The sequence below is a fragment of the Callithrix jacchus genome, chromosome 18 (genome assembly GCF_049354715.1).
Source record: "Callithrix jacchus isolate 240 chromosome 18, calJac240_pri, whole genome shotgun sequence".
NCBI classification, from domain to species: Eukaryota; Metazoa; Chordata; class Mammalia; order Primates; family Cebidae; genus Callithrix; species Callithrix jacchus.
The window spans coordinates 44,760,991-44,783,356 of record NC_133519.1 but is presented as its reverse complement, the minus strand read 5'-3'; the positions used below and the strand labels follow the sequence as shown (position 1 = coordinate 44,783,356).

Below are 22,366 nucleotides of genomic sequence, written 5' to 3'. Positions count from 1 at the left end.
GTTATTGTGGGAATAAACAAAGTTCGTAAACAGTCTCTTTATCAACCACAAAGCCTATGCAAATAAAAAATACTGGGCCTCTGATTTTTTTTCAAGCTAGATAATGAGAAAACAGCTTGTAAATTAAGTAACAAAAACCTAAGCAAGTATAAGCTGAGTATTATAAATACATGAGTTTTCTGTACTGCAGAAGAATACCTATTACGTACATTTCTTTACTAATTGGAAGCACACAGTTACCTCAAATACCTAATTTTTTTCTGAAGACCCCAGAAGTCAAGCAAATGAAGAAGACTGAGGAAAAGGGAGCAGCTGATTCACAACTGTATATGCCAAGAAGGAGTGGGAGGGAAAATGAGGGCCAATCTGGTCTATCATCTTCAACGGAGTGGTGGCTGAATTGTGACGCTGATACCTTTCATCATCAGGTGTCTGCTGAGTTTCTCTACGCTCATTTGAATTCATTTAATAAGTGATTAGACTGGTAGGGTAGCTTTACAAACCTGCTAATGGTGAGCATTCAGTTGTTTATGCTTATTTCATTCTTGTATAAGGAAAGGTAAACAGTATTTTCAAGGTATGTTGTAAGATTTGCACTAAGAATCACAAAGAATAAACAAACTTAGAATCACACAGCAAGGGTAGCGCATATATAATGCATCCTTTTTTATCAGGCAAGTAATGGTATCACAGGACCAGAATAACCTCTGCTCTATTTGCTGTCTTCTTTGGAAAGAACTTCAGAAGCCCCATTCTGTTCCCCCAGCTCTTTATTGCCCTAATAGTCAAGGGGTAGAAGACGAGGAGTTGGCCAGAACCGAAGTTCATTTTCTCTAAGTTGGTGGTTCACAACCCCAAGAATATTATTTTCCTCACAACACTTTTTTTTTTTTTTTTAATAAGAAACAAAGTCTTCCTCCATCACCCAGGCGAAATTTTGAACTGGAAGTAGAAATTCTATAGACATTGTTTTTCTAGGTTTTGGAGTGTTATTTTTAGTGTTTCCTTTTCCCTTAAAAATGGGTGAGAATGCATAGAAAAAATGAGAGTAAATTATTTTTATTCTCAGAGACTAATAGTTTACAAAAGATGGCAAAACTGAAGAGGGTTCAGAGACGATGGCCAAAACTTAGCCCCAGAGACCTCCTGGCCTGAATGATGTGTGACCGCTCACTGCAGCCTCAAACTCCTGTGTTCAAATGATCCTCCTGCCTCAGCCTCCCAAATTGCTGGATTACAGGTACATGCCACTATACCCAGCTGATTTTTAAAAAATTTTTTTTTAATTTAATTAATCTTGCTGTGTTGACCAGGGTGGTCACAAACTCCTGGGCTCAAGCCTGCCACAGTGTTGGGATTACAGGTGTAAGCCGCTGTATGCAGCCTTACAAGGCTTTTTATAAACAGTCACCACACCACCCTTAGTCCAAATTATGTTTTCTTTACATCATTCAGGCCACGAAGTCTCTGGGGCTAAGTTTTGGCCATCACCTCTGAACTCTCTTCAGTTTTCCCATCTTTTGTAAACTAATAGTCTCTGAGAATAAAAATAATTTACTCTGATTTTTTCTATGCATTCTTGCCCATTTTTAAGGGAAAAGTTTCAGGCAACAATAAAAATAACCCTCCAAAACTGAGAAAACAAAGTCTATCAAATTTCTACTTCCAGTTCAAAATTTCACCTATATTGTTAAGATTCTTAATACTCTTCAACCCCAAAAGGGCTATTATGATGTAAATTATATCCATTGATATCTACCATATTTGAAATTAGAACAGAAATTTTTAAAAAATCACAGTGAAAGAGGCAAGTCACAAACATAGACATATAAGTGGCCACAATGAAAATTGTTCAACTTTTGTTTAAGAAAGAAATGTAAACTTTAAAAGGATATCATTTTCATGTCAGTTATCCAAGTTGTTAGATTTGTTGTCATTTGTTCTGTTTGACAATGACACTTGGTATTGACATAGAAAACTCTACTCCCTTACATTGCTCTTAAATGGATACCATATTCCTCAAGAGCAAAATGTCAAAAATAATCACTAGCATTCCATGAGATTTTGCTAATTATTTCTGAGAATCCTCAAAATACCCAATTATTATTATTTCTGTTTTACTGCTGAGAAGACAGCATTTCAAGGAGATAAAGTAATTGGATTATCGCCTCACAACTTGTTAAGTAGTACAATTTTTGTTAGAACCTAGAAAATAAGCTTTTAAGAATCTACCGTAAGTAAATAAACAAAAATTAATACAAACATCTATATAAAAAGTTCTAGATGAAATATTATTTAAAATAGAGAAAAACTGTTATCAATCTAAATATCCAACAATTACTTATAATAGTGGAAAACTGTAATCTATCTAAACAGCCAACAACAAATAATTGGCCAATACAACCTATATACAGACTAAAAATTTCATATAGTAAGAGCCATACTCTCTTGCTCATTGATAGATTGCCATTACTTGCATTATACACAGTAGGGACTTAATAATAGTTTTAAAAGATGTGAATAAAAAATAATGCATGATTATTTTAAAATCATGTTTTAACGGCATATTTCATGAATAAGGGAGAAGCATGTTACAAAACAACATGAACAGTGTGATCACAATTTTGTAAATCTACATGTAAGCATATGTATAGAAAAATATCTAGATGTACAAACACTCATATATGTGAACTTCTTGTCTGTCTCTGTGCTGATGCATACTGGGTACTCAATAGATATGTATTGATTGAATTAATGATTGAATTACATTCTAAAAGTACCTTGGAGTAATAACAGGTAATATTTTCTTTTTCTTCCTTGCAATTTTCTATATTTAACAAAATTTTAAACAGTGAGTGTGATTTACCTTTATAATAAACAATAATATTATAAAAAATAATCATTCTGGAAAATTTTATTAGAAATTTTGGAATAAAATTAATAAATACAGACACCCCACAATCCAATAAAAATAACTTGCATCTTATTTTCCTATTATGTTTCACTTACTGCCTTCAACAGAAAAAAGAACAGGTGTTACAGAAAATTGTAAAGTGTAATATTGTAGTTAATTATTATTGGGGTTGGGTCTAGAACCTAGGTCACTTGGTTAGATTCTAGGCAAGTAGTTTTTTCCGTTACATTAAGTTGTTTGAAGTTCTAGAATACCAATGAATACACTAATTCTGCGGGTGCTGCAATATCCACTGTTAGTTCCTCACTTACAAGTAAAATGATTTTCTAATTAATAATTTTATATTATCAGAAAAGTCCAAAGTTCTCAGAAATACCACATTTTTATGTCATATGAATTGTCTTTGGCGATTTGTGAACTTCTTAAAGGTGTGTTTAAATTTGTGTGTGTTGGAATGGCATAATGTGCATTATTCTAGGGAGGGGTCCATACCTGTCACAAGATTGTGAAAGTGTCTTTGATGGGGAAAAAAAGCAAGGAGAAGAAAAGAAAGAAAAAAATGAACAAAAGAAAGGAAAAAGAAAGAGAGGGAAAGAAAGAAGGAAAGGAAGGAAGAAGGGAGGGAGGGAGGAAAAATTAAAAATAAAGCTCTATCTGCAAGCAAGAAAGAGGGAAAAAAACTAGCAGTAAATAAAAGCAAACAAGAGGAAAGGGAACCACAACTAATTCTGTCTTCCTCTTTTTTATTCCTGAAACATATTTTCTAATATGTAGATGATTCGGTTTTATGACTACTTTCTAAGTAGCAGCACTAGAAAAGACAATGGGTTAAAAACATACTCCAGATAACTTCTATAGAATGAACATTTTCAGTTGCTAAAAATCAATTTAATGACTTTTTCTTTTCCTAATTAAATATAAATGCAAAATACTTCAAAATAACTTTTTTTTTGAGATGGAGTCCTGCTCTGTTGCTCACGCTGGAGTGCAGTGGCGCCATCTCGGCTCACTGCAACCTCTGTCTCCCGAGTTCAAGCGATTCTCCTTCCTCAGCCTCCCGAGTAGCTGGGATTACAGGTCCATGCCACCATGCCCGTCTAATTTTTGTATTTTCAGTAGAGACAGAGTTTCACCATGTTGGCCAGGCTGGTCTCAAACTCCTGACCTCAGGTGATCCGCCTGCCTCTACCTTCCCCAGTACTGGTATTACAGGCATGAGTCACTGCGCCCGCCAAAATAACTTACTTTTTAAACGTACGTTAAAAAAATGTAATCTCTTATCTCAAAAAATATGCTTCCCCTACGGGAAGTCTGTAAAACAACTTTGAGCAAATGCACATTAAACACTTCTCTATGCATTTCACAATTATTGCTTAATTTAAAATTTAACTCTTCCAGAGCTCAATGAAAGAAGTATACACCTGTTTCTTATCCCAACCTTTAACTTGATTGGCAAGGTATAGGGACCTCTAGAATGTAACTTTAGAATTCTTAACAGAGCTTGTTTCACTCCAATCCTCTACAAATATCCCTTGAACTACAATGCCAAATTTACGCAACAAAGAGAAACGAAAATACAAATCCTCGTCGAACCCAAATTACATGGGCAAATATAACTTTAGAATTGACGCTCATTCAAACAGTACGCCTCCAACACTCCATCTGCCTTAGCTGAATAAGTGCTGACATCATCAACCCATATAAGGAGTATTTCTTGTTCTATTTTTGTAGGCGACTTTATTTTTAAGACTAAAATGATTATAAATTGTAGGAGACAGATACATTCATCCACTGGTATTTCAAAGTCAAATTACTTCTCTGTTTTTTTTTAATACTAAAATATCCACACTCAAAATTTAACTATATAATTTGATTAAATCCTTTCAAGTATCTAGTTTTGAGCTTTTCTTTCTTCTGGCAAGCCAAGTAACTTAGGGAAAGAGGGATCATCAGAACACCAGTCCGTTTACAATTGATTTTTCAAATTTTTCACTCTTTCGCATAATTCTGCAAAATAGTGAATAGCCAGGAAGGCCTTCCTTAAGTAACTAAAATGACCAATTTTTAGAAAGTAAAGGTTGAGTGGACAAAGTCAGTCGCTGAAGATCCCTAGGGCTGTCAAACAGCACCGCGTGCTGCTGCTCGGGTTCGGAATCAGTAACCACTGCGTGTCATCACGTGGAACGCTAATAAGCGCCACCTCACTGCCGTTTTGAACGCTAACTTTCTGGGACTCCAACCCAAAGAAACACCTCCTTTGACTCCACAGTGCATTTAGACCCAGGAAGGCAAAGCTGCGTGGCTTAGAAGAAAACGGAGGCCCCTAACCTGTGTTTTATTTCACAAGGCAGAGGACCTGCTGACTTCTTAAAGCAGCGAAGTTTCCCCTCCGTCCATTCTTCCTTCCAAGCAAAATACCAAACAGAAGCTAAGGAGGGTGGGAGAGAGAAAGGGAGCAGGGAAGGAGTAAATACATTGCTTACGGTTCCCAGTTACCTGAGAGTCTCCGGGTCCTCAATTCCTCTGGCTTTCGGTCAGGATCCCTTTCCAGCTCCGGACTCGGAGAAACTCAGTCTTGGGTAGGAGGGGCTAAAATGTGGGCTGGTCCCCTGGAGCTTTTGCAGAGGTTTTAAGGTGGAAATAATGAGTAAGAGGGAGAACGCCCTCTTCTCATAGAAGGTAATACTGCAAATGTAAACGCTTAGTTATTAGAACCAGGAGTCTGAAGTCAGAAAATACGTTTAAATAATATGTAAATTAACCAGTCCTAAATTCCTTAAGAGCTGTTGTGGATTTCTGTGTGTGTGTCGTGTGCGTGCGTGCATCTGAAACTAATACTTATCCTTAAGTTGTAATTACTTCCTCCTTTTTTTCCAAACAAGAACAAAATTGAAAAGACAGTGAATAACGTGGAGCATTTTTGCATTATTTAAAAAGGCAAAGTTCATAACAAACCCCAAATATAAAAATGTACCTTTTAAAACAAATATCAGACCACTTTAAAGATCCAATCTATTTAAATAGTTCCACTCCAGACTCAGAACACCTGTGTTAATAGTAAGCGCTTTGTAAATTTAAGATTAAAGGCATGCCAAATAATGTTGAGATTTAGGGAAGAAAATGAAATCAGGTTGAATTCCAAACTGGCAATGTAAATTCAACTATCTGATAGCACTGTCATGGATAAGGTGCACTGTTTAAATATATCCAAATTTCATAAGAATCAATTCATGAATTTAAAGATTGACGCGTTCACTTAGTATAGCTTGTTTTGCAAACACAGGTTCTTCTGTTTTTGCCTTTAATTAAATACTAAACTCACTCTTCTGTCTTAAAACATTTTAAAAAATACATAATTTCATTAAATCTGGATTATCTGCTTTCTGTAGCCCAACATTCAACTCTTTTTTGTTTTTATCTTTTCCCCCTAAATTCAACCTGGCATATTACAAATCTCTCCTTGCAAAAAAAAAAAAAGAGAGAAGAAAAAGCCAATAATGTCATTTTTAGGAAGGAGAGATTTATAATAAAAAATATTTCTCTTTCCAAAGAAATCCCTGAATTTCATGAAAGGAGGTGTATGTTAAACAAAGGAGCAGGCGCACACCAGTAGTCTTCATCTCTTTTCCCCAGACGCAATTGGTGAAAGAATCTATACTACAGTGCATGTTCACTCTAAGAGTCTGATAAAGAAAGACTCCCTGGAAAAGCAGCCTCACAGTGCTTATAAGAGCACAAAAAAAGTGCTCTAGTACTTTTTGATAATAAAAAGTTACAGCTGTCAATATTTGCACATGATATCCAACCGTGTCACACAATGAAGACTAAAAAAAAATATCTAAACACGGTAAAAGAAAATGTCGTTATACATTATGATTAGGGTTAAAATATACGGGGAACAGTTTGCCTCTTTTCGGCCTTACTAAATGAGGCTGACTTATCTTCACCTTTATGATGAATAAAGGCTGCTGCAGGCATGTCTTCTCCTCTCTGGAATCAGCGCAGATCACATCCTATTTACCCATTTTGTGGTTCGGTGGCCTCCTTGCCTCATCTATTTTGGCTTGCTACTTGTGATCTCATTGTTCACAGAGACCCTTGGGTGGATAGTACAAGTTCAGATTTGCCATCTTCTCTTTATCCAATTTCCTCCAAAAATATTCTCAGCACTGACCTACTGGCTTCAAAAACCTGTGCGTCCACCTTAGGCAAGACAGACCCTGCCTTCCATAGTGTGCTTCAGTCTACAGGAGTCATTAGGACTGAAGACCCTTCACCTGATCTGTCCATTGACAAAGATTAATCATCTGGGACCCAGCTGAAACCAAGCAATCTAATACCAGCTTCTTTACATCCAATTCCACCATTTGTATATTTCCAGCTAATAAGTTTCATACAGTTTGCTAGTAATTTTCAACATCTTTAAAATTTTAGACAGAGAATAATAAACTAAGAACTAGATAAGTAATCAAAAGGAACAACCCCAAAACTGGCCAAATTGACAAAGAATACCTACTTGTCAAAAGCCATGGCTCAAAAACCCTGGGGTGTTAGGAGGGGGAACCCCAATGTTTGTATGATTGATTTTTCTTTCTTTATATGTGGTTGTTTTCTGTTGTCTGTTTTACTATTTCCAATTCATCTATCCTGTGCTCTAACTATATGAAAGTGCTTTGTTTTTCATGAACTTGAACAAGGGTCATGAGATACTACATGAGAGTTAAATCCAGATAGAAACTGAAGATGATTAGCCAGCATCAGGTACTAAGAGAGAGTTGAGTAGGGAATCTAATCCAGATTGCAGGTAAAATCAGAAAACGGTTACCAATCAACTAATATAATAATGTATCCTTCTATTCCGCAGGCTATGCTTGGGTCTTCTGGTCCGACTATACTTTCAGTAAAATAATAAGTTGATATTTTTGCTACTTATTTGTATCTGTGAATATAATTAACATGAATTATTTCTCTTTTTATGCATTAACAAAATCAATCAGGTTAAGAAAATAGTAAAGCAAAGAAAATGATTTTCTCACCTTGTCAAGTTTTTTGGCCTCTCACTAACAGACCTCTACCTTTCATTCAAACTAACACACAGACTATTCTCCTTGCACATCGTTTCCCTAAGTCCCACTGGAATAATCCTACTCATCTTGCAAGGCTTAGCTCAGTGACTATCTTGTCTGGAAAATTTCCCTACCTCTTCCCTCTCCATCAGAATTCATTATTCCTCTTGTATGAGAACGCTCATTAGAGCACTGATCCCGTATTATATTTGGCTATACAAGAAAAAAAAATTTCATATTCCGTGAGGGCAGGAGGCAAGTCTGTTTTAACATCCTCTCTTTCCACCGGAGTTTATAACACATTAGGAGCTCAGTGGATGTTTGCTAAATTTGTTTTCCATGATATCCGGGCCAAAGATATCTTAAACCTGACACCCAAATAGCACTCTACTAGCCACTGCCATCTCCATTATTACTAAAGAATAGACATTTTATGTTTATAATACCCTCCGATACACACACTGATACATTACTGACAATCTAAGCTTACCAAGAAGTAAGGGTGAAATGGAGCCTAATTAAATGTATTTACCATGAATTTAAAATTTGGATGTTATGATGAAAGTACAGCTCTCAGAAAAGCGTATCTAGGAACAATGAGACCTTTATTTTAATAGCTAACTATCTACTCGTAGATACACATACATTTGCAAAGATGTTTTGACCTAACCAATGAAAGCAAGAATTCTCTTACTTATCCTTTTCGAATTGAATGTATCAAACAAATCATTACTGCTTACTTAAACTTACTACATTCAGAAAACTATAACAAATAAAGTACTGCTAATAATTGATTGTTACTCTTTATATAGAGCCTATAATGGGCCAGGTACTTGTGTTAGTGCTACACTTGTTGTATCACTAACAATTATATTCACAAAACGAGACATTAGTATCTTTATTTAGAATCTCAATATTAAGGAAGCACATAAAATTTGCAGTGAGGCTAGGATTTGAATCCAAGTATGTCCAACTCCAAAGCCCACAATTTTTCTAGTGTATCACACTGTCTCATAGCAAGTTATTTTTGGCCATCTTTTCAGCCTTGTCCCAAGTTAGCCAAATCTCTGACTGTTAGACAGCAGTGGTAGTGGAGATAATGAAAGCCCCCATTATCCTAAGCACCTAGGCTAGGAACTTTCTACTATTCTCTTCCACATCAGCAATGGCCATGGTCTTGCCCTTTTCTTCCTTCAACACACCCAACTCCTTTATTTATCTTCTGGTTTCTATCTTCACTTTTTTTTTTTTTTTTTTGAAACAGAGTTTCGCTCTTGTTGCCCAGACTGGAGGGAAACCGTAATCTCAGCTCACTGCAACCTCCACCTCCCCAATTCAAGCGATTCTCCTGCCTCAGCCTCCCGATTAGCTGGATTACAGGCATGTGCCACCACGCCCAGCTAATTTTTTGTATTTTTGTAGAGACAGAGTTTCTCCATGTTGGTCAGGCTGGTCTTGAACTCACAATCTCAGGTGATTTGCACACCTCAGCCTCCCAGAGTGCTGGGATTACAGGCATGAGCCAACATGCCCGGCCTCAGATTTTTTTATATCTGTATTTTTCTGTCCATTTTACTATCGAAATATTAACTTGGACTCTTGCTTCACTTTCAATTACATATACTACCATACGATCTTTACTCCTGGAGCTCCTTTGCACTCTTAAATCATCCTAGGCTTCACTAAGTAATTTCACTACCCTACCCACATCATCCACTTTTCTCTACTAACTGTTGATTTATAACACTACACTTTAAAAATACATTTTTTTGGCCGGGTACGGTGGCTCACGCCTATAATCCCAGAACTTTGGGAGGCCGAGGCGGGAGGATCATGAGGTCAAGAGATCAAGACCATCCTGGCCAATACAGTGAAACTCCGTCTCTACTAAAAATTTAAAAAAAAATTAGCCGGGCATGGTGGCACGCACCTGTGGTCCCAGCTACTCGGGAGGCTGAGGTGAAAGAATCGCTTGAACCCAGGAGGCAGAGGTTGCAGTGAGCCAAGACTGTGCCACTGCACTCCAGCCTGGTGACAAAGCAAGACTCCACCTCAAAAAAAAAAAATACATTTTTTTCCTTTTGCTGAAAAAGAAGTAAAAATTAAATCAGAATACTCTCAGATTTTATCACAAATTACACATTTGTATTATACCAATGGAAATAGTCATCATGCCAACAATAAATGTGACTTAACAGATACTAGAAAATTTCAGCTACAGGCAAACCATGTTCAGGACCTTTTGATAAAACTGGGTTGTCCTAATTCATTGTACCTACTTGTGGCAAGGATTTTACAAGTTGTTTTCTGTTCCCTAAGAGCCCTCTAAATTTGGTAAAGCAAATGCATGTCTAGTTTTAGTAATTCTGTAGGAATGGGCACGAGCTCAATTACTCACCTCAGAAACTGACTTGCAGGCACTTTGCAAGGTTTTAAAAATACTTGTGCTCTTGGAATTTAAATTTACTGACGACAGTGAGAAAGGCAGAGCCTGTGTCCTTTGCTTTGAGGTAATCCTGAGTAGGAAGAATTACTGCTAAGTGAATTCCCAGTGTCTTCCATGTAACTGAGCTCTGATGGATGTCAGTAGAGGGTTTTTATAGAACATGTGGTTATAAGGCTAAGATAATAACACCATTCCTATACTTATATTTATAAAACCAGTGACTAAGCAGCTTTAAAAGTATTTCTGCTATTTGATTTTTTCAAATACATTGTCAGATCCAACAGTTTCTCTTTGGAAAATCTATCTTCCTTCATTCCAAATATATATATATATATATATATATATATATATATATAAAATGGAACTTTTCAACCTTCATAATCCCATGAACAAATTCCCATAATAAATATTCTCTTACATGTGTTTGTATGTATGTGTGTGTATATATATTCTATTGGTTATAATTTCCTAGAAAACCCTGACTAATTTCTTTAATGCCTGAAATTAAACTTCCTAGTGAGATGGAGCTTGGGAGCAGTTTAGAACAGAAATCTAAACTCGAGTTTTCCTGATTTCTGATTTCAAAGCCCATGGTATTTGTTTGCTTGTTTACTTCACCATTTGCACAAGCAGGACTTAACCCAATAATAATACTGTTCATGCAGTTTTTAAATATGTAATGAATGATGAAGGAAGCAGTAAGTTTAAGCTTCTGCAAAAAAGCTCTTCTTGGCATACTAGTAAGAGATGTGCTTGTCTTACTCTTCTCCAGGTTAATACTAAACTCACAAACCTTCCCAAACCTGCTTTATACAGAGATGTCATTACATTTGCCTGTTACCAAAGCTCTCTTCCACCAGATGAACGAATGAGGAATAAAGTTAAAAGGGAATCATTACTCGTCAACTTTTCTTAGAACCTATTACTTCTCCTTGCTTCTGTTTGTAAAGAGGAAAATGCACTGCCTGCTATATGAAACAAACATGTTCTCAGGGCTCTTCACTTGAGATTTGCTTTCTAAATAGTTTCCATTTAAATGAAATGATCTCTTTCAGGGCCAGTTTTGAAACAAGAAGACAGAAGGAAAGAGAGGGTTAGGCAGAGGAAAGAAATGGCTCTAATTCAAAGAAGATTACGAATTTAGAGAGGACAGTGATGCTTTAGATCACCTAAGAAACTCTTACCAGTTTACCGGTGAGGTGAGGAACTGAGACACGGATTGTGCACTGATCTACGTTCACCCATTTCATGATTTTTAAGCAGACACTAGAATGTTTAAAATTTGTAATGAACTTTGTTAAGCAGCATTTAGCCCTTCCTCAAATTAGATGTTGTACCAAATTTCCTAATGCTCATGAAATCCATGGGCTCATATTCCTGGAGTTATGTTTGAATGAACTCTCTGTTATTTCACATCTAATGAGATTTTAAGTTCTGTGTTTTATCCTACTCAGTATCACTTAAATTATTCTTTTCTTCTTTTCTATTTCCAGGGCCTCACCCTGATTATTCATAACTCCACAACTGGAGGATGTCATAAACTCCTCACTGGTTTCTCTGTAATTCATTTTGTAAAAAGTAGCCAGAGTAGTAAGAATAACTATCTCAAGAATAATTTTCATCATAATATATTACATTTATCCTACCAGTCAAAAGTTTACATGGCTCTTCATTGCCTACAAAATAAAGAAAAAAAAAAACATTCATAGCAATCAAGAACTGCCTGCTCTCCAGCTGGAAATTTTCCTTTATTCACACACATTTTTTTTTTTTTGAGACGGAGTTTCACTCTTGTTACCCAGGCTGGAGTGCAATGGCGCGATCTCGGCTCACCGCAACCTCCGCCTCCCGGGTTCAGGCAATTCTCCTGCCTCCGCCTCCTGAGTAGCTGGGATTACAGGCACGCGCCACCATGCCCAGCTAATTTTTTGTATTTTTAGTAGAGACGGGGTTTCACCATGTTGACCAGGATGGTCTCGATCTCTTGACCTCATGATCCACCCGCCTTGTCCTCCCAAAGTGCTCGGATTACAGGCTTGAGCCACTGCACCCGGCCTCACACACATTAATGTATTCAACCTCTGCCCACTCTGTCCACTGGGCAAACTGGATAGAATATGTAGGTAGTGGGAAGACCCCAGAATTGTTTCCCAGCCTTGCCTATCACCAGATGTATGAGCTTTCATCCATTCTGACCTGAAGTTTATCCACATCTAAAGGGTTGATGTGTTTACTTTCTACCACATTGACTTATGGCGAAAATTCATAGACATAATTTAAGTAAAGTACCTGCCATATATTTTATATATATTTATATGTATATATACGTGTGCATTTTAACTGTTGCTATTTTATATATTTGCTCTGCCTCATTTCACAAAAGATTTCAGTAAATCATCAATTACTTATGCTTTCATTCATTACGTGATCAATAAACATACACTGAGTACTTTTTCATTTTAGACACTAGGTTAGTTACTTGGGATACAAAGAAGAATAAGACATTGTCCTTCACCCTGAAAAACCTCACATAGGTGCAACATATAAAAATACAGACATAAAGCAATGTGACTATCTATGAAAAGTAATATACTGTGTATTAGCAGATTGCTGAGTAAAGATCCCGAAACTGCCAAGATCTGGGAGCTGGGATACAGTTTCAATCAGTGGGCAAAGGTGAGTAAACTCTATGAAGCCAAAGAAAGAAAACAGGCTATCTATCACAAGCAGATGCATAGAATACTCTAATAGTCATTATTATTATTTATTAAAGATCTACATCAGAAAACACTGCCTCGGTTCTAAGCTAACTTCCGGTTAGCTTTCTTACAGCAAACTACGTACTAAATTCTAACTTTGCCCCAATGTATCCATGACTGAGTCCTTACAGCTATGCCCACACCTTGGCCCCTGGCCCCTGGTATTCTCCTCTCTGAGCTAGTTCTCAGCTTCTATACACCTCAGAATTGTGTTTTAAGTTCCCGAAGTCCTTCCTTCTTGGGCTCCTTATTCCTCTTGCTTGCTTGTCCATTTTGTTTCTTGTCTTCTCCTTGACCACACTGGGCTCCCAGGGTTGTGAGTTTAGTCTGTCTTCTGGGAGTAGTTCCACCAGACTAGGATCTTCCCAACCACACATCCCTGTGTGTATGACTTCAGGTCTCAGTTTAAATGCCACCACTTCAAAGAGCATCTCCCTACCCTCTTCCTTCCCTCACCCCCAGATTTAAAAGAACAAGTCAGTCCCTTTCTTCCAATATTATTCACTTTCAGTCTTTGCATTGCAATAGTTATATCGTGATTTTTTTATTTTTTTCTTCGTTAGTTGTTTGTTTTCTGATTCCTTTTCATAGGATATAAGTTATATATGGTTTGGGGCCTTATCTCTTCTGCTTAGAATACCTCTTGGAACATAATAAGTGATCAATAAACATTAGATTAATGAATGAATAAATGAATCAATACCCCTACTGTGCCAGCTGACTCCTGACCATCAATTTCTGCCTTCAGACTCTCATAGCCCCTAGATTTCTGTTTCACTAGACTCAGTTTTAAAATCTTACGCCCTGCCCACTGGTTGTCACCCAAGTCCCTAGATTTACACGAGCCTAAATTCAAGGTGACTACCTTCTCCATCCCAACCCTTAACTCATATTTTATGGATCAGCAATTTGACCCTCTTACTTTAGCCAATAACATTTGTCACCAAATTTACTGATAGCATGAACTATTACCTGGACTTAGCTGTAGGGTCACAATTTATTTCCATTATTACCTTAAGGTTCTGGTTTAAAACTCCACTATTTTCAACGTTTTTCTCTAATCACTTTCAAAGAACAGTTTCTTAACATTAGGCCTTTTATCAGTTTATTCAAGCTGAACCAAATTGTAATTATTACAGTGTTGATTTTGTTTTTTTAATGTCACTGAACATAGGTATTTCTTTTCCCTAGCTAAACTGTAACAGTTTTAAATTAGAGATTACTATGTTTTTAATCCTTATATTTGTCTTCCATCACAATTTCGTTACTTCTCCTCAGGAGATTAAAAAGTAGACTTTCAAATAAGATTGTATCCCAATCATAAATGACATTATGCAACTTTGTTGTAACTATTCAGAGTGGCTGAATTTCACCAAATCCCAAAGTTCATCACCTCCTCACTGCAATAATCATGTATTAGCACAATTCCTTCTCTCTTCTTCAACCAAGACAGTGGGTTCCTTGAAGGCAAGAGTCACCTCAGCGTTATGTATTAGCATAACCCCTTCTCTTCTCCTCAACCAAGACAAAAGCCACATCCCATTCATCTAGGGCTCTCTAACAGCTAACGTATCGTTTGGCATATTGCAAGGGTTTAACAAAACTCTATTGAAGACCTAAGTAAATTAATTGCGTTTCCAAAGGTATGGGAGCACAGTTTAACTGTTTCACTCCACGGGTAGCCTGGAATTTGACACTGAAGTCAGGTGCCCAATGGTCAGGTGCAGATGGGTTTGCAGTGGATCGCGTGCTTTAATGCTGAGATGTAAAAGGTGCGACGTCCTTCTTTTCTTTCACTTCTTCTTACAGAATGCCCATTCTTTCCTCAGTGGGAAGAAAATTTGATTTGTAATATTTTAAGTGTTCAAAGCCTTGTAATCTATTTGTCTATATTTGCTAGCAAAGCAAATGGAAGAAGTGGTTGTGTGTTTAGACTCGTAAGAATTGATTGTATGTTGTGGCAAAGAGGGAAAGGGGTGAAAGTGAGATGCTCCTGAGCAGGATCCTAAAACAGCCCAGGAACAGGAACAAAAGAATCAAAACACAAAGGCGGGACCGACTCACTTCCATCATTTAAGAAGCAGAAGATAAGAACTAGGCAAGGCTCAAAGTCAGAGAGGAATTAACTACAGCTTTTACTTGAGGTTGGGCCAATGAACACTCAACTTAGGCTCATTACCTTTCCCCTGATTTGGTTCCAGCATCTGAAACCAAGCCAAGTACTGCACACAGGGTCAAGTAGGTCCAGGTATAAAGATTGGAGAAAACAGGCGGGACATCATCCTCTTAGGTGCACTCGCAGATTTCATCACACCCACTTGAGTCCTCTGTTTATGAGGCTTATTTACTGTACTTTCTCTTCCCATTTATGTACATATGCGCGGTGCCACACTTCTTTCCTTTCCAGCCTATTTTTAACCATGTACATTCCCATTGGATAGGAATTCATTATAGTTATAGTATATGCTGACTTGCAACAGCAGTTTATCATTGGAAATTTAATAGCATTTCTTATTCTGAAAATGCATTAATCTCATTGTGGTTTCTATGTAGTACCACAATCTTTTTTATAAACTGCGAATCATTCAGTTGATTGAATATTAACAGTTTAACTATATAGATGACGTCATGGAATGTCAGTGACTTAACTATATAGATGACTTCGTCTATAATCACTTCAATAAAGTTTCGTGTGTGTGAGAGGCAAGCTACCTTCCCAGAATTTAGCTAAACTTATTTCTAATACAGTTTTATTTTTATGTTGATTCATACTTACGCCTTCTCTTTTTTGTTTCATTTCTTCCCTGCAGAATTCTGGCCTCATTCTAAATTCAAGACAAGAACTATTTATCTTGGAATCTTTTAAAAATGACTGTGGTTTAAAAGATTTCAGCAGTAAGACTTGTTCGTCACTGTGAGACAGTCCCTCAGTTACTCGCCATCCTGTATTTTTTTTCCTTAACAAAACAAGTGAAAATCACTCATGGGTGACCCAGCCCTTCTTGTTTTTCTTTCTGTGAAAATTCACTTATACATCCAAGAAGCCTTATTCAAATCTATTACACAGTAATTACTCAGGAGTATTCAAAGTAAAGAATGACTTAATACTTCATAAACTGAGGACATAAAAATCACACACACACAAAAATCTATGAAACAAAAACGGTTAAAATAACAAATGTGATAATGAAATAACACGCTTTCTTTGCAAGAGCGTCTGCCTCTGTCACCCAGGCTTAAAGTCCTAAGCTCAAATGATCCTTCCACCTTAACCTCCCAAGTAGCTGGGACTACCATGGGCCATCGTAACTATTTTCTTTTTTTTTTTTTTTTTTGAGAGAGGGGATCTTACTTGTTTCCCAGGATGGTCTTGAACTCTTGGGCTCATGCAATCCTACCATCTCAGCCTCCCAAAGTGCTGGAAAATACGGGCTTGAGCCACTGCCCCTGGCCATTAATAAACACTCTTATGGAGCATGATAATAAACTTTATATCATTTTGACTTTGTGAAATGATACCCACATAGGTAATAAAACATTATATCTGGGTATGTCAGTGAGGGTGCTTTGATTCAAAGCACCCACCAAGAAGATCTGTCCTCACCTATGCAGGCAGGCATCAGCCAATCCATAAAGGGCCAAAATACAACAAAAACGTGAAGGAAGAATGAATTTGCTCTCTCTTCTAGAGCTGGGACATCTACTTTCTTCTATCCAGGGACCTCAGAGATCCAGTTTCTAGGGCCTTTGGACTCTGGAACTTACACTGGCAGCCCCTCAGTTCTCAGGCCTTGAGCCTTGGATTGGGGCTTATTCCACAGGCCCATCTGGGACTCAGAACTCAGGTCTTGAACTGAATTGCACTACTGGCTTTCCCGGTTCTCCAGCTTGTACATGCCACATTGTGGGATTTCCTGGCCTCCGTACTCATGTGAGCCAATTCTCAAAATCAGTCTCTTCCTATATATCTATATACAGTCATCCCTCATTGATCCACAGGGGATCAGTTTCAGGACTTCCTGCAAATACCAAAATCTGTAGATGCTTCAGTCAGTGATATAAAATGGTGTAATATCTGCATACAGTCTATACATGTCCTTTTGGAACCTCTAGATTATTTGTAACAATACAATGTAAATGCAATGTAAATAGGCATTGTATTGCTTAGGGAATAACGGCAAGAAAAAAAGTCTGTATATGCTCAGCACAGGCACTGTACTGAAACAACTCTGATTTGTAGAGTGAAGAAGGAAATCAAAGAAATGACTCTTATGAAGCTAGCATCATGGACATAATCTCAAGCATCTTCTTTAAAAATTGTCAAACATACTGAAATGCATGGACATTCCTAAATTTCACCATGGATATCTCCACTGATAACTACCCTTACACTGACCAGAACAGTAAACAATAACTTCACAACTCTCTAGATGAAACTGAATCACAAATAGCCTCTAAAAAAATTATTAAATACTTGGTATGTGCCTATAGTCACAACCAATTGTTTCTTTCTCCCTAACTCAAAGCAAACAATTCTTAGAATCAGTTTCTCGTGATCATTTTATTGCTATATTCCAGTTGATTTTTCGTACGCAATTATAGTCCTCATCCTATTTTCTAGAGTCCTAGACTGAAGAGATGACATGTTCTAAACAAGAGCATGATAGGTAGTTATTGAAACTGTTTGGTCTCAGAAATCATTGAGACTCTTACAAACTATTGAGAATCTTAAAAAGCTTTTGGTTATATGGGTTATAGCCATTGTCTACTACAGTTGATATCAAGACAGAAATATTTAAAACAATTGTCCATACATTTGTTTTTAAATAACAATAATAAATCCATTGCATTAAGTGTATTAAGTTTAACACAAAGTATTAAGTGTATTAAGAAAATAACTATATTTTCCAAACAAAAAGACTTAGTGAGAAGAATGATATTATTGGACATTTTTGCAAATCTCTTTCTAGTGTGGATAAGTGGAAGACAGTTGGATTCTTATACTGCTTCTGTATTGTATTCAGTCAATTGCAATATATTGTTTTGGTTGAAGTATATACTTCAGAAAATTCAGCCTCACAGATATAAATGCCATTGAAAAAAGAGAAGTATTTAACAGCCTTTTTAGAAAATTACCAGAACTCTTCTTTGATACCAATCAAAACTTAACAAGTGGTAGTTTCTTAGAGATGAGCTGAAATGTGGAATCTTAAACCGAATGGCAGTGAACTTTTGGTCCTTTTTTTCATTAGACTCCACTAGTCTGTCTTGTAATGGGAATAGATCTTTTAACTAAGCAGGATCTTGTAGCATAATGTGCTCATCATTTAAAAAATATTGGTTTGTTTAGTTACATAACTGTAAAATATTGATGTATTTCATTTATTTCAGGTTTTCTGTTTTGTCTCTGCTGCTTGAATAAGAAAAATGACACATTTTATTACAGAAAGTGAAACATCATGTTTGATAATATCACTACTAATTTCATCAGGAGAGTAAGTATTTAGAAGCTAGCAAGGCTACAGTGGAAGATACTGGAATATTGGAAGTTTCTCAATATTCTAACTTTCGTGTGAAACCTCAGATGTTATTATTAGGACCAAATCCTGTTCCTTAAGGTGACAACAGACTCATTCCATTGATTTTTGAGAAAATGTCTGCCAAATACTAAAGTCTAAATAACCATAGTTTGTCTGTCACTTGGTCTTTTGAAATGGTAGATGGAGCACAACTCAAACAACAGCACGTGTGCTTTCCCTCAAAACAGCACCATGCTTCAGTGTGAGGCAAGTGCTTTATGCCTTCTTGCCTTTCATCACATAGAATATGAAAAAGATATGTATTCAACAGTTTAGATTTAATAATGTTACTAATTTTTATTAGTTCTCAAGGGCATTTTTTTCCTTTGTTTTCTTTTCTTTTTTTTTTTTTTTTAATTTAGACAGGGTCTGGCTTTGTTGCCCAGACTGGCATCTGGAGCACAGTGTCACAATCACAGCTCACTGAAGCCTCAAACTTCTGGGCTATGGGTGCACACGACCATGCCCAGCTAAATTAAAAACAAAAATTATAGCTATAAGTTCTCACAATATGATGGCTAGTTTCAAACTCCTGGGCTCAAGGGATCCTCCCACCTCAGCCTCCCCAAAATGCTGGGATTACATGCGTGAGCCACCACGCCTGGCTCTTAAGGGCATTCTTACTATTTTTTGTTTAACTGAGATTGTGTGGTGGTAAATAGTGCAATGCCTGCTAAAATTGGCACCAGTACTTCCAGTAAAGAGTACAGTGACTACTAGCGATGGTAAATAGTCATGGCAAGGCAAATAATACCTTAATGTTATGAAGATATTTTGCCTTGTGACACTCCTGATAAGAGTTTGCGACTGCCCAGGTATCCACGTGTCACCTTCTTAGAACTACTGTTCTGGAATCTTCCAATGATAGCTAATGTTTATGGTCCCTTCCCATGTGGCAGCTCCTACTCCAAGTTCTGAGTTACTTTATCTGAGTAAATGCTGAGATACCAAATCTAAATTTAGCATCTTTTTTTGATACAAAACATGAATGTGCCCAAAATGAAGGAAGAGAGAATAGAGGATAGATTATCACATTAAAATATTTTTCAACAGAACATGTTAAGTAAATGGCTTTCAGTAACTTGAGATCTAAAATATACACTTTTAAGTGATACGCACTGGCAAATATAATAAAGTCAACGTTTTTGTGGAAGTTTAAAACAAATTCTTAACACAAATTTCTAAATTGGCAAAGAAATTTACCAAACATTTTAGCGAAAATTATTCCTACTTGGCGATATAGAACTTTGAAGAAGATGTAGTTCCTATCCTCAAGTTTACGTAAGCTTACGATCTACTTCCTGTTTCTTTAAGTGCTGCGCTGTGTAATGCAAATCACTAAGTGTTGGGGGCTTTGGAGAATTAAGGCAAGAATTTAGACGGACAGAAAATGATCTCACATCTGTGTCCATTAGAAGAAAGCCCAAAGCTGGATCAAATTCTAGGCCAACAGTTATCTGAAGAGGGGCTGACATTCCTTTCCGGAAGTGGCCAGTAAGAGACCACTTTTGGTCTCTGGTCCCTTCTTGTAGGCACTGGAAAAATAGAAAACGCTCTAACATCCTTTAGAGATGTTAGTGTATACCCATCCCACTAATCTGAGTGTCTAAACAATAAACAAAAACCCAACAAATAAAAAACTAGTTTCACTGGATTTAGCATATATCATTTCATCAATCTGGTTTGCTAAATTTAGTTCCTGTGTCTGTAAAATTGATCTAATATACTTGGTCCAAATAATTTAGTATAATCCAAGACTGACGACATAATTCCAAGACAACACGTTCATTGCTGGAACAGTTTGTGTTATAAAAGCCAAGAGTAGGCCGGGCGCGGTGGCTCAAGCCTGTAATCCCAGCACTTTAGGAGGCCGGGGCGGGTGGATCACGAGGTCAAGAGATCGAGACCATGCTGGTCAACATGGTGAAACCCCGTCTCTACTAAAAATACAAAAAATTAGCTGGGCATGGTGGTGCGTGCCTGTAATCCCAGCTACTCAGGAGGCTGAGGCAGGAGAATTGCCTGAACCCAGGAGGCGGAGGTTGCGGTGAGCCGAGATCGCACCATTGCACTCCAGCCTGGGTAACAAGAGTGAAACTCCGTCTCAAAATAAAAATAATAATAAAATAAAAATAAAAGCCAAGAGTAAAAGCTAAGAATAGGCCAAGTTCTCAAACCAACTTCTAAGCTTTCCTGAAATTACCAATTTTTCTTGTCATCTGAGGTGAAGGAACATAATATATCATCAATCACAATAACTGATGGAAAACGCCTAGAGACTTGGCAGTAAATGCTCAAGGATAGCGACATAGCATTCTCCAGCAGGTCAGCAGGGGGTGTCACATCACCAGCCTTTTTGTTGTCATCCAATAAGCTCCTATCGTTGTAGAAGAGATCTTTAAATAAACAAGACATTCAAATGAAGCATCCACAGAAGCTCTTCTCACTAGTTCCCTCCATTCATATAACGTGTTGTTTTGACTTTCAGGCTTCCCTTCCCAGAAGTCTGTAGAAAAGTAATATATTACCACATATACATTTCAAATTCTTAGCTTATATTTTATGAACATGTCTTTACTGCTATCAAAAAAAATCAAACCGTTTTGAAATAGGATTGAATCAGATTTCTCATGCTTTTCAAAAATAACAGAAAAATATTAGCTCAAAAAAGCAAATAAAAAAAACTGTAGAATTTTCCATGTGACAAGGAACATATAGGCTAAATGCAGTGGCTCGCACCTGTAATCCCAGCACCTTGGGAGGCTGAAGTGGGAGGATTGCTTGAGCCCAGGATTTCCCAGCTGCAGTAAGACATACTGCACCACTGCATTCCAGCCTGGGCGACATTATATATTTGTCCATAATGCAACTACTTTTCAAAGTAGTTCACACTGCTGCCTCCTGATTACCTGTACCTCCAAACCCCTTGTCATAGTTTGAAATCCAGTGTGTACATGTAACACGCGTAGCAGTGTCCTTGCGTGCCCTTGAGAAAAGGACTGCGTAATAACCATGTCCCACCTTGAGACTGAAGTTTCAATCGTAACCACAGCATAGTTCATTAGGTTTCTGAATACCCTAGTCAGCTATTTCAAAGCTTGTCCATGGTTAAAGAATAACAGCACCAGTATTTCCCTTTCCCCAAGGGAATTGTTTAAATTGCAATATCCTGTGAAGGGGGGATCCAGGACACTGACACCCATACTGAAAAGCACGCTAATCAACCTGCAGCCTGCTGCCTTTGAATGTGGCCCAACACAAATCTTTGAACTTTTGTAAAACATTATGAGATTTTTTTTTTGGCAATTTTTCTGGCTCCTTGGCTATCATTAGTTTTGGTGTATTTTCGTGTTGCCCAACACAGTTCTTCTTCTAATGTAGCCCAGGGAAGCCAAAAGATTGAACGTGCCTGCTGAAAAGTAAAATGTCACTCCCTCCAAGTAACTGTAGTGTGGCTGTGTTGTTCTAATAGGGTCTCCAATGAGCTTTCAAAAATACTTCAATTTATAGATTCTTTTGAAAAAAATAGTGGCTTATTAGTTTCCAGTACATCTGCCTTATTAGTTTATGAACATGTCTTTACTGCTATCAAAAAGAATCAA

General features: G+C 37.2%; 1 protein-coding gene across 2 annotated transcripts in view; it reads right to left on the bottom strand.

Annotated features, from left to right (window-relative positions):
* PLA2G4A (phospholipase A2 group IVA) overlaps positions 1 to 5,485 on the bottom strand; it is a 160,386-nt gene extending 154,901 nt beyond the window's left edge. For both annotated transcript variants that reach the window (XM_002760284.7, XM_078355134.1), the window contains exon 1: positions 5,411 to 5,485. The gene's annotated coding sequence lies outside the window, so the exon portion shown is untranslated. The remainder of the gene's footprint in view (positions 1 to 5,410) is intronic.
* Positions 5,486 to 22,366: the final 16,881 nt, after the last annotated feature.